Source organism: Bubalus kerabau, chromosome 10 (assembly GCF_029407905.1).
Source record: "Bubalus kerabau isolate K-KA32 ecotype Philippines breed swamp buffalo chromosome 10, PCC_UOA_SB_1v2, whole genome shotgun sequence".
Lineage (NCBI taxonomy): Eukaryota > Metazoa > Chordata > Mammalia > Artiodactyla > Bovidae > Bubalus > Bubalus kerabau.
In genome coordinates this window covers 72,088,671-72,104,147 of record NC_073633.1, presented here as the reverse complement: position 1 = coordinate 72,104,147, position 15,477 = coordinate 72,088,671, and the positions used below count along the sequence as shown (strand labels likewise).

General features: G+C 44.2%; 1 protein-coding gene and 1 long non-coding RNA gene across 5 annotated transcripts in view; both read right to left on the bottom strand.

Moving 5' to 3' along the window:
- The window catches only part of SAMD4A (sterile alpha motif domain containing 4A), a 227,237-nt gene that overhangs the window by 112,881 nt on the left and 98,879 nt on the right, over positions 1–15,477 (bottom strand). The gene's annotated exons all lie outside the window — the stretch shown is intronic.
- LOC129621551 (uncharacterized) lies at positions 334–14,165 on the bottom strand. The gene is made up of 2 exons (XR_008699438.1): positions 13,267–14,165; positions 334–12,778 (listed from the first exon to the last, which is right to left on the bottom strand). It is a non-coding gene; the product is annotated as an uncharacterized LOC129621551 (long non-coding RNA).

Sequence of the window (15,477 nt, the reverse complement as noted above, 5' to 3'; positions counted from 1 at the left end):
GCTCCCTGAGTCCTGGGAATAAGGATACCTTACAGACATCTCCCCCTATAAACTCATACCTCAAGACTCTTCCATGCATGCAGCAGACACCCCATGACCTCAAACATTAGAAAGCCTGTATTATGGGCTGAGAACAGGGATCCTTCTTCACCTAAGGATTCCTGAACCACACACAGACCTTTAATGGAATGCCCACTTCAGATGTGTTCACAGTATTCACCCCTGCACTCCCAGGAGGGTCAGTCATATGACCAAACGCTGTACACCATAGTAACTTTCTTCAGGAGCTCTGCATTTCTTCTTTATTTATTATCCTTTATTCTTATTTTTAAATTTTTATTTCCGCATTTCTTCTTAAAGTGGGGTATTGCATCAAGCATAAATCTTTCCAGTATCTATGGCCTGTCACAACTTACTTCTACTACTTGTCTTTGGGGAGATATCCACTTCCTACTTTGTTTAAATGTAAGAAAACTGCTGAAATGATCTCCCCAAATATTTTTCACTTGGAGCCTCATCAAAAAGGGCCTAAAAACTTTTCAAGTCAGCAGTGTCCCCCACACATAATGATCAGTACACACACACAATAACCTACTCAACCTCTGGTTATTACTATCTAACATCTGTTGAGGACTTTTTAAAAAAGTTTGCAAAATCTCTTTCTGAACATTATCACATCTGATTCTCAAAACAAGTGTGACTGGGCAGGTGGTGAGGAAGTTGAGGCTGGTGGAGGTGAAATGACCCACCTCACCCAGGCCCCCTGAGCACCCTAGACCCGGCCGCCCAGCCCAGCACCGCGGTCCTTTGCCCTCTCACCGTGAGCCTCCGCTCGGGCTCACTGGATGTAGGTCTGCTAGGCCTGACCCATTCTCTGTTTTCTTAGTTCTTCTTACGGACGCACCTACATGTCCTGGATGGACATTAGAAATTTAATAGTATGTCTCCCAGCATGTCTCCAACGCAATCGAAGAGTCGGATTATAAAAGCAAATAAGACACTGCTTTAGTCTCTTTTCTGGCTCTGCTGGCAGGGTGTGAGTGAGTTGGGTGTGTCGGTAAGGGGAGAAGAGCCTCCAGAACATACCATTATGATTATCTAACAATAACAATCCTTGCTGGCAGCGTCCACTGAGATTAAAAGCCTGAGATTTCTTTTTTTTAATTTTTTATTTTATATTGGAGCATAGTTGATTAACAATGTTGTGTCGGTTTCAGGTCTTCAGCAAAGTGATTCAGTTATGCATATACATGTGTCTATTTTTTTCAAATTCTTAGCCCATGTAGGTTGTTACATAATATTGAACACAGTTCCCTGTGCTATACAGTAGATTCTTGTTGGTTATCTATTTTAAATATAGCACCATGTACAAGTCAATCTCAAATTCCCTAACTATACCTCCCCTCCATCCTTCCCCCTAGGTAACCATAAGTTCATTCTCTCAGTCTATAAGTCTGTTTTGTAAATAAGAGGTTGTGAAGAGAAGGGTACTCTCCTACACAGTTAGTGGGAATGTAAATTTGGAGAACAGTATGGAAGCTCCCGAAAAAAACTAAAAATAGAGCTACCATATGATCCTGCAACCTCCTGAGAAAAACATGGTCTGAAAGGATACATACCCCTCGATGTTCATTGCAGCACTATTTACAATAGCCAAGATAAGGAAGCAACCTAGATATCCATGGAGGAATGTATAAAGAAGATGTGGTACATACATACGATGGAATATTACTTAGCCACTAAGAGCATGAGATTTCTTTTACTCTACATGGCAATAAGTTTTTGAAGTAAGAAAAAAAAAGTAAAAATATAAAGTGCTATATTAGGTTTCACTGATGCTGGGTGGGCTTTCCAGGTGTTGCTAGTGGTAACGAATCCTCCTGCCAATGCAGAAGTGATAGGAGCTGCAGGTTCAATCTCTGGGTCGGGAAGATCCCCTGAAGGATGGCATGGCAACCCACTCCAGTATTCTTGCTTGGAGAATCCTATAGACAGAGGAGCCCAGCGGGCTACAGTCCATGGGGTCACAAAGAATCAGACACGACTAAAATGACTTCTCACACACACACAATGCTGGCTACTTTGAAATTTCTTAAAACTTCAACATGATGAACTGAAAAATGTGTTGGAACAGAAATTTCTGGATCTTGTTTCAACTAAGTCACTTTTCAATTTTCCAGAAAAGGATATTTAGTAAATGTGGCTAAATTTAAGTAACTTAATTTAGTTAGTGTGTTAGTCATTCAGTTATGTCCAACTCTTTGTGACCCCATGGACTACATAGCTCACCAGGCTCCTCTGTCCATGTAATTCTCCCAGCAAGAATACTAGAGTGGGTTTCCATGCCTTTCTCCAAGGGATCTTTCCAATCCAGGGATCTAACCTGGGTCTCCTGCATTGCAGGCAGATTCTTTGCTGTCTGAGCCCTTAAAATAACCCTATCAAAAAGTAATCATACACTAAAAAGGCCTCAACACTCACATTACAACCCTAAACCTCACCTCTGCTCACAGTCCAAAGACAAATACAATCCAAGTCTCTCAGCCACAGACCTGAAAATTGTCCTGCCTTGGCAAGATGCACCCACGGCAGATGCATTTAAAAGAGAGTGGTAGTTATTAAGGCCCAATTTGCCTTGCACTGTCTTATTAAGTTTTATTTTCTGAGAAGTAATTTTTTTTCAGACAGCAAATCTGGCAGTTGTTTTAAGACTGTTACTTTTTCACTTGCATAGTTCTTATTCTATAGCTCCATGAAGCCTAAGAAAAGATTTCTGTATAAAGAAATACACAATGATGTCAGACATGCTGGTGAGATTTCCCACCAAGCAGCATGGGAATGAATGATGGTGAAGGCCCGTGGAACAATACACACACACGGAACGTGGCGCCAGCGAGACTCTGAACACACACACTGCAACTTCTCTGGACACACACACGGGTCCCATCACCTCTGCCTCCATATCTTCCAGGTCATATCCTGTCTCCTCTACCGCAGGTCCCAGACAAGATCCTCTCATCGAATCCTAAAGGTTGTCAAACAGAAAGATGTATTTCCCTTTGTACCTTCTGAGAGATGGATGGATCTGGGAAGGGGAAGCAGATGGAAGCATAACCGTGTGGAAACCTGTGACACGGAATGGTTTAGTTCAGAGTTGTTTACAACTGCAGACAGGACCTCAGGGACATAGTCCTAGGTTCTAAGTCCAGGGATGTAATCTCTTGTGCCTCAGTTTCCTCATAACATCAATACTCTTCCATCATCAGCCACTTTTGAAAATTTGACCCCTGGTCAGGGAACTAGATCCCACAGGCCACAACTAGAAATCCGGCCACAACTAGAAATCCTGCTACAACTCAACATCTTGAGTACCATAAGAAAGACAGAAGATTCCACATGTTGCAACTAAGACCCAGTGCACCCAAATAAATAAAAATAAATATTAAAAAAAAATTTTTTTAAGACAAAAAAAAAAGAATGACATGGCAAACATGATTTGTGCATCTACAGACTCAGCACAAAGTGTAATAATAAGGCATTCACTTTGAACGGCCTTGTCTAAAGTTCTTCACTCCTACAAGCTTAACTCATGCTCAGACCTTGAGGCATCCTCTGCAATCCAGTCTTTGCCTAGGACCCTGCATTGTCTGGAAAGGGAAGAAAGTTGAAATGTTCTTGGTTGCACATTTTTATTTTTAGCACTCCTAGAAAAGATGAAATTGTTTCTCATGTAATTCATTTCTCATAATATTAGCACTTGTGTTTTAAGAGCATGCAGCAGGGAGCTATTATTGTTAGAGAAGACAAGATTAGCATAAAATGGCTGAGTTATAAGGTACATTGCTCATTCTCTTCTGTGGCTGAAAATATCTTCTAAATATCTGCTTTCCAATTGGCAGCTCCCAAAGATTCCTGGTCCAATGGACTATAGACACATAAGAATCACCAAATGCCACCTTTAGATATTTGACCTTCAGTCCCTGTCTCCCAGAATGATGGGACACTGGCTTATCGGTGAGTTTCCACAATGTCCTACCAGCTGTCAGACACAAAATTCAAACCCGAGTCAGTAAAAAAATAAGCATTTGAATATCTCTCTTCCTTGTTTCCCCCACTTCTTTCTGCTGCCTCTCTCCTGTATTTTTAACTACTTCTACATGTTACATAGTACAAAGAAAGGGGAATGGCACTCAAAAAATCTGAGGGAAAAGTTTGAGTCAAGCAGAACATAAAATAAAAGATTGGGATTATCCAGGATTTCAATTATACATGCTCTCCCAGTAGGCTGTAAGCTATATATATATGTAAATAAATATGTATAAATATATATATACACACATATGTGCTGCATGCACACACACCTATTACAGATAGATAGGTAAACAGAGTCAAAGGGATAGACAGAATAATGAATGAATGAGACTTGGCTGCAAGTCATTACAAAAAGAATTCAGAAACTAGTGTAAACCCCAGGAGATGAATTCAGTAGACAAAAATGTCCTTTCAACCAAACAGTTCCAACATATGAGAGAATTTCCTCCTTTCACCAAAGCCAAATATTTGACTGTGCTTTAAAAGACTAATTAAAACAATATTGTGGTATTCAACCATGCGTGGGTTATGAAGAGGAACCTCCACTTCATAAGCAGACACTGAATCTGTGGCAAGAGAGTAACGCAGGAGTAGCAGAGACCTTGCTTTGTTCCATTAATACTCATCCACTTGGTAAGAACTGTAGCTTGGAACAATGATTTCCATCACAAAGCTCCTGAAATGCCAGGAATGAGTCATGGCGTGGTGCCTGGGCATCGCACTGATTTTCTCCATTAACCAGGCATACATACTGACAACTTCCAGGAGAAGAGCTGAATGAGTCAGGCTAAGGAATAAACCACATCAGAATACTATGTGCGTGGGGGAGGGAGGGTAACAGGAATGGCATTTTTTTCAGTTATTGGTTTGTTCTCTTTAAATAGAAACATGCATAAAATGCATTTCTCCGAAGACTGCCGAAAGCATAGATCCATCCAATTATCAAAATTCTAACACCATGACCCCAGTGGCTACCCAAACACTACAGTGTGGTAAAAACCACTATGACCAGCGAGAGCTTCTCAGGAACAATTCCACGGCCCCTTTGACACACGCCTTTTGACCTCTTCCAAACACCTTCTCTTGTCCTGACTTTCTTCTTCAAGTGTCTTCCACTAGCTGACTTTCACAGAAAAATGGAACAAGTCAGGTAACAAAATGGCCAGAATTCCAGCAGGACACGTGCAGTCCTTCAGCAGGTACACGCAGACCCCTGGCTCAGTGGGAAGCAAAATGCAGAACGCAAGGCTCTAGACCATGGGGACCTCTTGTGCATCCCGGCATGCTCCCTCTTGCCATTCTAGGTAAGGAAATTGGAGTTCAGATCTCTTTAGCCATCTTCTTTCTTGAAAATATCTTCCTAGGTATAAGAGATAAAGACCTAGAACATCGTTATCCTGGCTATCTATTAAGAAAAATTTTCTTTGAGTATACTTTGGGAAGCCCAGCAAGGCAGAAATATTGAAAGTACAAAAAGCATCCGTGACTAACATCTTTCCAGAACTTCTGATCTTAAGTTTTGAACCTGGACTGTAAGATGGTTTGGAAACTGAGAAGAATCACAAGAAACAGAGAATTGTGACTATGGCAAAAGCACCTGAAAAGCCAAAATGTGCAGTTAATGAACAAGGGTGATGAGGAGGAGTCAGTGGATCTCTTTTCTAACAAGAACCTGCTGTGGTATTCAGGGGCTCCTTTGTCCAGGATTAGACTCAATTGCTCTGCATCTTTCCTAGGATTGAGCCACAGGCTTGCTTTTTCTTTTTTTGGATTTGGCCTCCAATGCTGAGGCACGAGTCAGTACACACAGATGAATAGATTAGCTGAGCTAATTTAAGGGAGCCCTACCATGGAAGGATTCTTTTTTAGCCCTCTATATTTAGGTTAAGGTTTGTGCCTGAGCAAGACACTCACTGAAGGACTGAATTTTCTAAACCAGGCAAGGGAGGAATCTCTCTTATGAGATCTTCCTAACAGGCTACTCGCTGGTTTCCTGGGCTCTGATGGCCCCATAGCCACAGTCTTAAAACAGGCTAATTAAGGTGGCCTCGTTCATATTACAGGGTGACTCAAGCCTCACTTTATAAATTCAGTGAGCATATACCGAGTTGGGGGAATCGTGGCTGGTAAATATCCCTGCCAGATTAAACTTGATCAAACTTAATTGGATATGATGGCTTGATTGATTTGCTACCAGAAGCAAGCATTTTGATTAAATCACCGAGTTCCTAAATTTTATATTTGGTAACAAACTCAAGATTCCGAAGCTCTCCACCACTGAAACATGAATTCTCATGTTCTTACCCTATTGCTTAATCAGACCTATGCGTGGCTAAGGAATATGTTTAAAGGTTAGGCCTCAAGCAAACACTTCAGGAAGATCTCGTGGCTTCCTGTGTATAAGCTGCTCTCCATGGTAGGGGGTTCTGGGCCTTCTTTGAAAATCTCTCCCTGTCCCATTGATTTGGGTGTCATTGGCTTGGGGCATGGCTACATGGACTCTTAGGGATACACTGCACAGTCACAGTGACAATGTGTCAGTGGGTTTCCTTCTCATGGTTTTGACATTTAAAGATTGCTGCAGAAAGGGAGACTCCATCTGTGCCCTCCTGCTGGTAGAGACTAAACACCTGTACGGTAGAAACCAAGCCAGGATCTGCTCAGTATCAGAATGGGCCTTTGGAGAACAGAATCAATTACCCACTGCCTTCTCTTTTGTTTCTCTAAATTCTTGGGCAAGCTGAAGAGGTCACGTTTTAAGCAAGCTGCTGTCGCATTCTTACTTTCTTAGAAAATGTATATCCAAAAAGTAACCAGGAAGAGCAGCAAAACTCCTGCCCTTCTCTCCGTCAACGTGGAATGGATTGACTTGGTGGCAGCTTTGCTGCCACTGAGTATATTAGCTTCTTAAACAAGACAAACCCCTTGCCAGGTTCTCACCCATATTCTGCAGGGACACAGGCTGCCTCTGCATAACCTCTTCTTCCCCTTGAAAAGAACGCAAACATCATGCTTTAATATTTCGGTATTTCTTTTTGGATGCAAGTGGGATGTTAAAATGGATTGAGGTCACAGTGGGGAGAAGTAAATGGATTTCTCACACACCTCCCCCACTTGACTGTATGTGCTCCAAGCATGGTGTTTTAAGACTTGGAGATTAGGCTGCACGCTCAGATAGAGGCAATGGAGGCTTCAGAAGGCAGAGAAGAGTGGCCCCCAGAGTTAAGGTCTGAAGAAGAACCAATCCAGGTCCATGGGCTGAGGTTTGAAGGTGAAGAGTAATGGCTGGGACTGTTTACACAGACAGAAGACAGTTATTTAAGGGTGAAATCTGATCTACCTTCAGCTCAGCCAAAATGATGATCGGAGAGAAGTGTTATATACTATTTCTTCTTAGACTCAGCTGCCAAAGGGCCCTGCAGAGCAGAGCAGTAGGGCTGCTGGGTGGGGGGGCCACTGCTTCCTCCTAAGGGCCACAGAGCCACCCACCCTCGCCCGGGGGCCCTGGGCCCCACTGTAGAGCTTCCCCCGGGGATACCTTGGCATCCTGACAGCAGGTGAGGACTCAGGGGACTTTCAGAACGTTCCTTCTAAGCGGGCTGAGAGGGTAAATGAAACCAGTCCAAACTTCAAGTGCTAAAAGCAACAGGCAGCCTTTCAAGTGCTAAGAGCAACAGGCAGCCTGCTCTGCTGACACCAGCACAAAACACTCGGTCAAGAACAAGGCAGCCATTATCTCTTCATGGATCCTGAGCGAGCGTCTCTTGCCTTTATTGTTTTCTAACTTTGGAGCACCACATAAGGATGACCTTGGGTTCAAGGTAGGGGCCTGAATGTTTATAGGACCTCACCGTTTCTGACATAATGTATTAGTTTGGCCATTTAGGCCTAAGTTTTAAAGACTCAAATTCTGCCTCTGGACATGCGTTGCTCCCACTGAAGTTGATGTGACTTGGCTGTCAGACAGCTAGGGGCAGATGTCACTCTTGTGCAAGGATGTGATGGATAAGTAGTGGTTTCTAAGACCAGAATGCAATGATCTGATAAAGAGCCATTGACGCAGGGTAGAAAAAATGCCTTTAAAGCCCACATCAACAAACACTCCCAGTCATTCTAGAATGTGCCCTCTGAGTCTACCTTCCTAGCTTGGAAGGGAACCTTTGAGCCAGGGCCCCAGGCAGCACCCTGGAGATCACTCTCAGTCTCCTCAGGTGGCCCTGGGCTACAGGCAGAATGCAGCCTGAGCCAGAAGATCTCTCTTCCAACTGTTAAATAGGTGCTATTCCACTCTTAGTCACTGTGGGAAGATGCATAGCGGGTTTCAGAGCCACAAATGATTTTATAGTCGCACTCCATCATTTGATTGTTCCCATGTTACAGACAGACTATGGTAATTGATCTTGATTTGGTACGTATAGAGATGTATCGTGTGCTACTCTGTTCCAAAAATAATTTTAAATGACTTGCATGTAGTCTTAGGAACTGCTTGCACATCCCTGTAACACTTAATAAATTGGTCCTCCCATGCACGGTTCTGCATCCTCAGACTGGAATCAGTGGCTGGGGAACCCGAGGACACGAGGACTGACTGTTTTATCCTCTGGTGACTTGGCTGATTTCTTAAAAATTGAATGCAGCCTTTACACAGCTGAAGTTGAAAGGAAATCAAACCTAAGGCATTTCAACCCTCCAATTTTTCACTTAAAAACAAATCCCAAGATGACAGGCATCCTCTTGGGGGCCCTACGACTTTCCACAGCCCTTTCTGAAGTCTTACTGATGCAGCTGTGAGTGCGGAGAGGAGCGGGCAGACTGCGATAGCTTCCACACCCGCACAAAGTGTAACACCCACAGATGTCTGAAAACAAAGTCCGCTGTGATGGGTTTTGATCATCTCCACCTCCCCGCCACCCTAGCACAGAAAGCAAAGATGACTGCATACATCCTGAGGCTTAAAAGAAATAAAAGAACAAATGAAGACAACAACAAAACAGCTGGCTAAACCCTAAAGAAAGAAAAATCTGTAACCTGAAAAGGAAGCAGTAGATGGGGGCAATGTGTGACATGTCCTGTCCCCCCATCCATGCCTCTGCACCTCCCATCTCTTTGTCCCCAAATTTAGCTTCCTGCTGGGGCTCCGCTGCACATCTTAGCTGAGGTGTCAATTCAAGCCTATGTGTTGAGCCCTGATAATCCAGGTTTCAATTTCATGCCTGCTGGCATCAGGTTCATTGCCATGTTCACTGGAACTGAGATGTGGAGACCTTCCCTCAGACAGGTTCAGATTCTGGCTTTACACACATGCAATTCTAGAAGACTGAGTACATTTCACATTTTCGTAAAGTCCAAGGTTCCTGGCCTGAGATTCAAGACTCCCCTGCCTGGCCCAAGTCACTTCCCAAGCTGCCTTCCCCGCCTCTCCCATCTTCCCCGACCCTCTGTCTCAGTGTGGACTCCACACTGGCTCATGCAACCCTCCATGTGTGGAAAAACATTACCCACCTTCGCTTGAAGGGTGAATCTATACCTGTCCTTCAGCAAATTTATTTAACAAACACTGACAGAGCATTCACTGTGTGCCAGGCACAGTACTGAGCATTGCATGTCTCACTTCATCCTCGCGCAACACCTCTGAGAGGTAGGTACTATCATTATCCCCATTTTAAAGATGAGGAAGTAGAGGCACAGAGACATGACCTGGCTCCTGGCCCAAGGAGCCACAACCAAGCAGCAAAAGGCCAGAGTTCAAAGCTGGTGGTCCAAGTACAGAATCTACACTCTGAATGACTATGCTAGGCAGCCTCTTTCATAAAACCTGCGTGTTCCAACTCCAGCCAAAACTGCTCTCCTCCTAAATTCCATAGCCCTTTAGTGGGCTTCCCAGGTGTGCTTGTGGTGAAGAACCCACCTGCCAACGTGGGAGACATAGAAGATGTGGGTTTGATCCCTGTGTCAGGAAATTCCCCTGGAGGAGGGCATGGCAATCCACTCCAGTATTCTTGCCTGGAAAATCCCATGGACAGAGGAGCTTGGTGGGCTGCCATCCATAGGGTCGGAAGGAGTTGGGCCCCGAAGTGACTTAGCATGCATTAGTGGTATCTCTCTTACGATCCTACCATTTTCTTCCTAACTTTCAAGATGTTTATGGGCATTTCCCCCTTCCTGGTAGCAGGTAGGATCCTTGAGGACTGAAACCACATCTGATTCAACACTGGCCTCTGCGCTCAGCCCTGAGCCAGGCATGTGCTCTGCAGGTGTCAGTCAACATTTGTTTGTAGATAGAAGAAAGCAGACAAGGAAGGAAGAAGGAACCCACTCAGCTAAGGGATCCGCTGCTAGAGTAAGGAAACACCTCGTTCTTTGTTTTCATCCCTATGTGGCTGGGATTTTTATGTTTACTTTGTTTTTGGAGCAATCTTAGCTGCTGTGGTAGGGAAGGCAGGTAGTTTTGAAGATTAAATGTGTGTGCTATAGGCATTGGTGGCATCAGCCGTCAAATTCCCCTTTGTTCTTCCCATACACCCAGCTACTTATAGAAGCAGTGGTAATGATAATGATGACAAGACCAGCAAAACAACATCAAAAACTACTATCAATTATCGCATGCCTGTGCTAGGCACTTTCTATCCAGTATTTGCAATCCTTTCATTAACCTTGCATCCAGGCCTTATCATCCTTATTTCATAAATGGGAACTGAGATTCAGAAAAGCTAACTCTTTCTGCCAAGGTCATGAGCTGTAAAAACATACAGCATAGAGTTGTGAACCCAGTTCTGCTTCCCTGAGGGTCAATCTGGGCTCCATGGAGTCCTGTAGAAGCAAAGAAAAGCAAGTCACCTGGCCCATTCCTTCCTTACTTCCCGGACTCTCTCTGTGGTTTAGTCTTCTAGGTGAAAAGCTACCCTCCCACATGCACAGTTTTTGCAAGAAACCAGATTAACAGTAACCTACTTTCACATTACTCAGAGAGCCCTTAATTACTAGGAACAGACGGGATCATGGTCACAGAAATGTCTATGACATCTACAAGAGGGAGTGTGATGGGAGTAGGGGGCAAGGGATGGGGCCAGGCAGACTTGTTTGGAGTCAAAGAGTCAGAGAGAGAACTAAATGTTTTGTTTAGAAGAAGGAATAAGTCACTTTTCATTGAACTATAAAGTTGTCTTAGTTGGGCCACAACAAACACTCAATGCATTCAGAACATCACCACAAAAACATGTTAGTGGTCTGGGGTGTAAACAACTATTTTTCTTTGTATAGGAAGAGCAAGGCTTTTCACCCTGCAGGGGCGGGGTCAGAAGGGAATTCTTCAAAATGCAGCAGACACTGAAACATGATTCTACTCTGATTCCTCAAATCTGCAACAGTATTCTGTTCACTTCAGGATTCCTGGTGCAAAGCGTTCTGTAAATGCTCACAAATTCATGCTTCCATGAGCGTTACGCGATAGGCCACTTCCTCTAAAGTGCTCTAAAGCTCACAGCGCGTTTCAGTTCGACTTTTCTGTGTATAAGAGAAAAGTGCTGCTGTCACAAGCAGAAAAACTCACAGCCACTGAGGGCCAAGTTAAAAACCAACCACATTAATAGTGGACTAAATAGAAGAGTTGCTTCTCAGGATAAAAGCCTCCATTAAATAATCTTCATCAGCTGGTTTTTAGCCAAACTTGACAGATAAACTCCTCATTTGCAGTTGTGGTGATTTTGAGTCTATGACTTTTTCCTTTAAGGGACCAACCTATGGAAAACACTTGTGGAGGGAGCCTCAGGGAGAAAGTGGTAACCTTTCCCTCTCTAACCAACTCTGCGTTGGGGGAAGGTATACTCCTTAATGGGCTTCCCTGGTGGCTCAGATGGTAAAGAATCCGCCTGCAATGCAGGAGACCTGGGTTTGATCCCTGGGTCAGGAAAATCCCCTAGAGAAGGAAATGGCAACCCACTCCAGTATTCTTGCCTGGGAAATCCCATGGACAGAGGAGCCTGGTGGGCTGCAGTCCATGGGGTCACAAAGAGTCAGACACGACTGAGCAACTATCACTTTCAGTTTTTCACTTTGCTGTACTCCTTAACAGTCCCTGGACTAAGTCTCCTATAATGAATCGACTATAAGGAAAAAGGTATGGAGCTGTGTTTGGAGCGTTTCACAGTAATTAACTTACAACACTGATCCAGGTCATAGCTACAGATCAGCAGCCTGGCCAACACTCTGGCTGATAAATGGTGCTTTGGGTCAGTCTCAGGAGGCAGCACAGGCTGCCAGTGTGTGCTCGGCCCTGAAGGATGGGAGACAGAGATGTGGGAAGGCTGCTTCCTGTGGAGGAAGGATCCTGTGCAGAAGCACAAGAGTCTTTGGGAACTAGGAAACAGAACACATCGGCTGCAGCTGAGAACAGGTTTGGGAAGAGCAGGAGAGACAACATACGAGGTCAGCTTTGGGAGGGCTGCTGCGTGAGAAGACAAGTGGTAGTTTTTGAAGAGGAAATACTGTCTGAAGTATGGGCAGGTACATCTGGTGATGGCCGAAGGAGGGAGCCAGGTGGAGAGAGAACAGTTGGAGGCCAACTGCACCGGGAAGGGAGGCAGGAGAAGGCATGGGGAGGCGGGGTCTGCAGCCCCTGGGTGGGAGGCGGAGCCCATAGAGCAGCTGTCGGGGTGCTCTCTTAGCCGCTCTTATCCACAGCTTTCTCCTGTTAACAAAATGATAACACGGTGAAGTGTCAGCACAGTGCCTGCACCTGTAAGAACTTAGTAAACGTTACCTAGAAAATAAAGTGATGGATGTGAGAAAAATCGTCAGTGGAGAATTACTATTCACCTAGAAAGGAAAAGCTCAGTCGTGTCCAACTCTTTGCGACCCCATGGACTGTAGCCTGCCAGACTCCTCTGTCCATGGGATTCTCCAGGCAAGAATACTGGAGTGGGTTGCCATTTCTTTCTCCAGAGGATTTTCCTGACCCAGGGATCGAACCTGGGTCTCCTGCATTTCAGGCAGATTCTTTACTGTCTGAGCTACCATGGAAGCCCATTCACTTGAAAGTCCCAATTATTGGTGAAACAAACAACAGCAAGAAAGAAGGTGGCCATGGAGAATTCCTCCACGTTGTCAGCACAGTGCTCTGGGAGAAGATGACAAAGAAAGGGGGTCACCCAGGAGATGTGGAGACATGGCGCGCACCTCTCCTTGACTCTTCAATCAGAATGCCCCCAGGCAGCGACACTACAGTTGCCGTGGAGACTAGGGAGAGATTAAAGCCAATGGCCTTCCTGGCCCTGGAGCCCTACCCTCCATACATGGTCCCTGAGGAAGACACGGGGATTCTACTCTCAAATCTCAGTCCAAAGTCATCAACAGGGCCAATCACAGATATCATTGCATCCCGTAAAAAGACAGTATTAAGCATTATTGTTTCACTGTTGAAGGTGTAAAAATTGGGCTGAGATCACTTGGTGAGCTGGTAACAGCTGAACCCAGAGCCTGGCCTTTGTCTTGGACTTGAAAGCCTGTTCCTCTCCCAGCTGTCTCTCAGGCTGTTTTTACCCCAGTCTTCACAAACAGATCTAAAACCACAGTGTAAAATACAAGACCGTGAAATTGGAAATAAAATGCATCTGTTTAAATCCCATTTATTTTTAATAACTACTGAGGTTAGGCTTTGTGTGAAAGGTGAGATGTTACTTCAAATCTTGATTTATCTCTTGGTTGACTAGTAAAATATTGTCATTTTGCTCAGGTGAAGGAAAGGCCTATTGAAAATGCCACACTTGTTTAGCTTTTCTTAAAACTCAGTGTGCACCTCCCAGGCACTTTCTTCCAGGGTCTTAAGCACCTGCGATTTGCTAGTTTTTAGTATGCTGGTATATTTTAGTCCTCCAACATGGGGGGGTGGGGGGGTACCTATGCATGTGCAACCAAAGGGCTAATGCTCACTCTGTCAATCACACAGAAATTCTCAAGTGGAATCTTTTGTCTGCTTAGTTAGCAGTCTCTGACAATATATGCCATTTGTAAATCAAAAGCATCTGGCTCTGAATGGGGGCTAAATACAACCACAATAAAAAAATAATAATAATATAAACTGGTCAGCAGAAGAGTTTCCAGTATGAACAAAAGCAATTATGTCAATAAGCCTACCTTAACATGGAAGTGAACGAGAATATCAGGCCATTGATCAAGGACCTCACACAGATGTTTTTAAATTAAACCCACAAAGCATGGCTGCCTCTAGTACCTCCTCTGAGTCCCTCCTTCCATGGATCTTGAGGGTCTCCTTTTGACCTCAGTGGCCAAGAACACTTCTGGGGTTTTTCACAATCATCCACTGCTTCTTAAGCCTTATCTCATCCCTGGGGCATCCTTTAACTGTCAGTCTTGCTTAGTCATGGATGGCTTCGAGTCTCTCACCAGACTTAATCTAAGAATCCCAAAGTCTCTCTTTTGTTATGGTTTACCTGAACAACAGTGGAAGCAATTTGCCTCTTAAATTCACTCCCTGAGCTTTAGCGTTCACATCCTGCTCAGTTTTGTCTTCTTATTACAAGGAAAGAAAATCTACCCCGACTCAAAGAAGGAAAACAAGATTTCAGGTAGAGACAGTCCTTTTTTTCCCAAAAGCCTGTGACATCAGTGAGGAGTTCTCTCAATCTGTTCAGAGTTTAGTCAGCACATTTTGGCTATTCTAGACTCAGAAAATCCTCAGAAACCAGGACCCATTATGCAGGGTTGGAGAGATGGAGATGGATGATCATCAAGCAGGAATTAATGAGGATTGAGGAAATCCAACCAATTTTACCTGGAAATCTCTGGGGCCATCCATCTTTTCTGCCATCTGCTCCAAATTTGGACCTAGGCCCCGAGCAGCAAAAGACAAATCCATCCATCTTAAAAGTCCACTCAGGTGAAATGCCATGAAATTGCATTATTGTCCAGAACCACAGAGAGAAACATTTCTTTTCTAGTTAACCTGGCAGCTATCAGTTGTTCATTACCTTGAGCGCACCTGGTTTATGCTCTAGAATAAGATACTTCAGAATCTATCAACATCAAACCCCTGAGAGTGAGTACTGAAAGGAAAGACAGCCTCTTATTTGTTGGAGCTGGATGGATTCATGCTTTCCCATGAAGTGCATGTTCTGGTGTACTTATCTTTGCCAGCCGCATTCTCTGGGTGAACAGGAACCCAATCATCACACCTGCTTTATGATTTTAAGCCTTCTACATCAGCATAAACTAGAGCACAATCATATGGCTTTTATTGTTCAAGATGACAACCATCTCACTGTAAAATATTATTCTTCCTGAGGTCCTCCAATACTTCTGTTAACATGTCTGAATCCACAGGCATCCTCACGTTTTTTCTGCAGTTGTTTGTGCTCTGATACAGAGTCT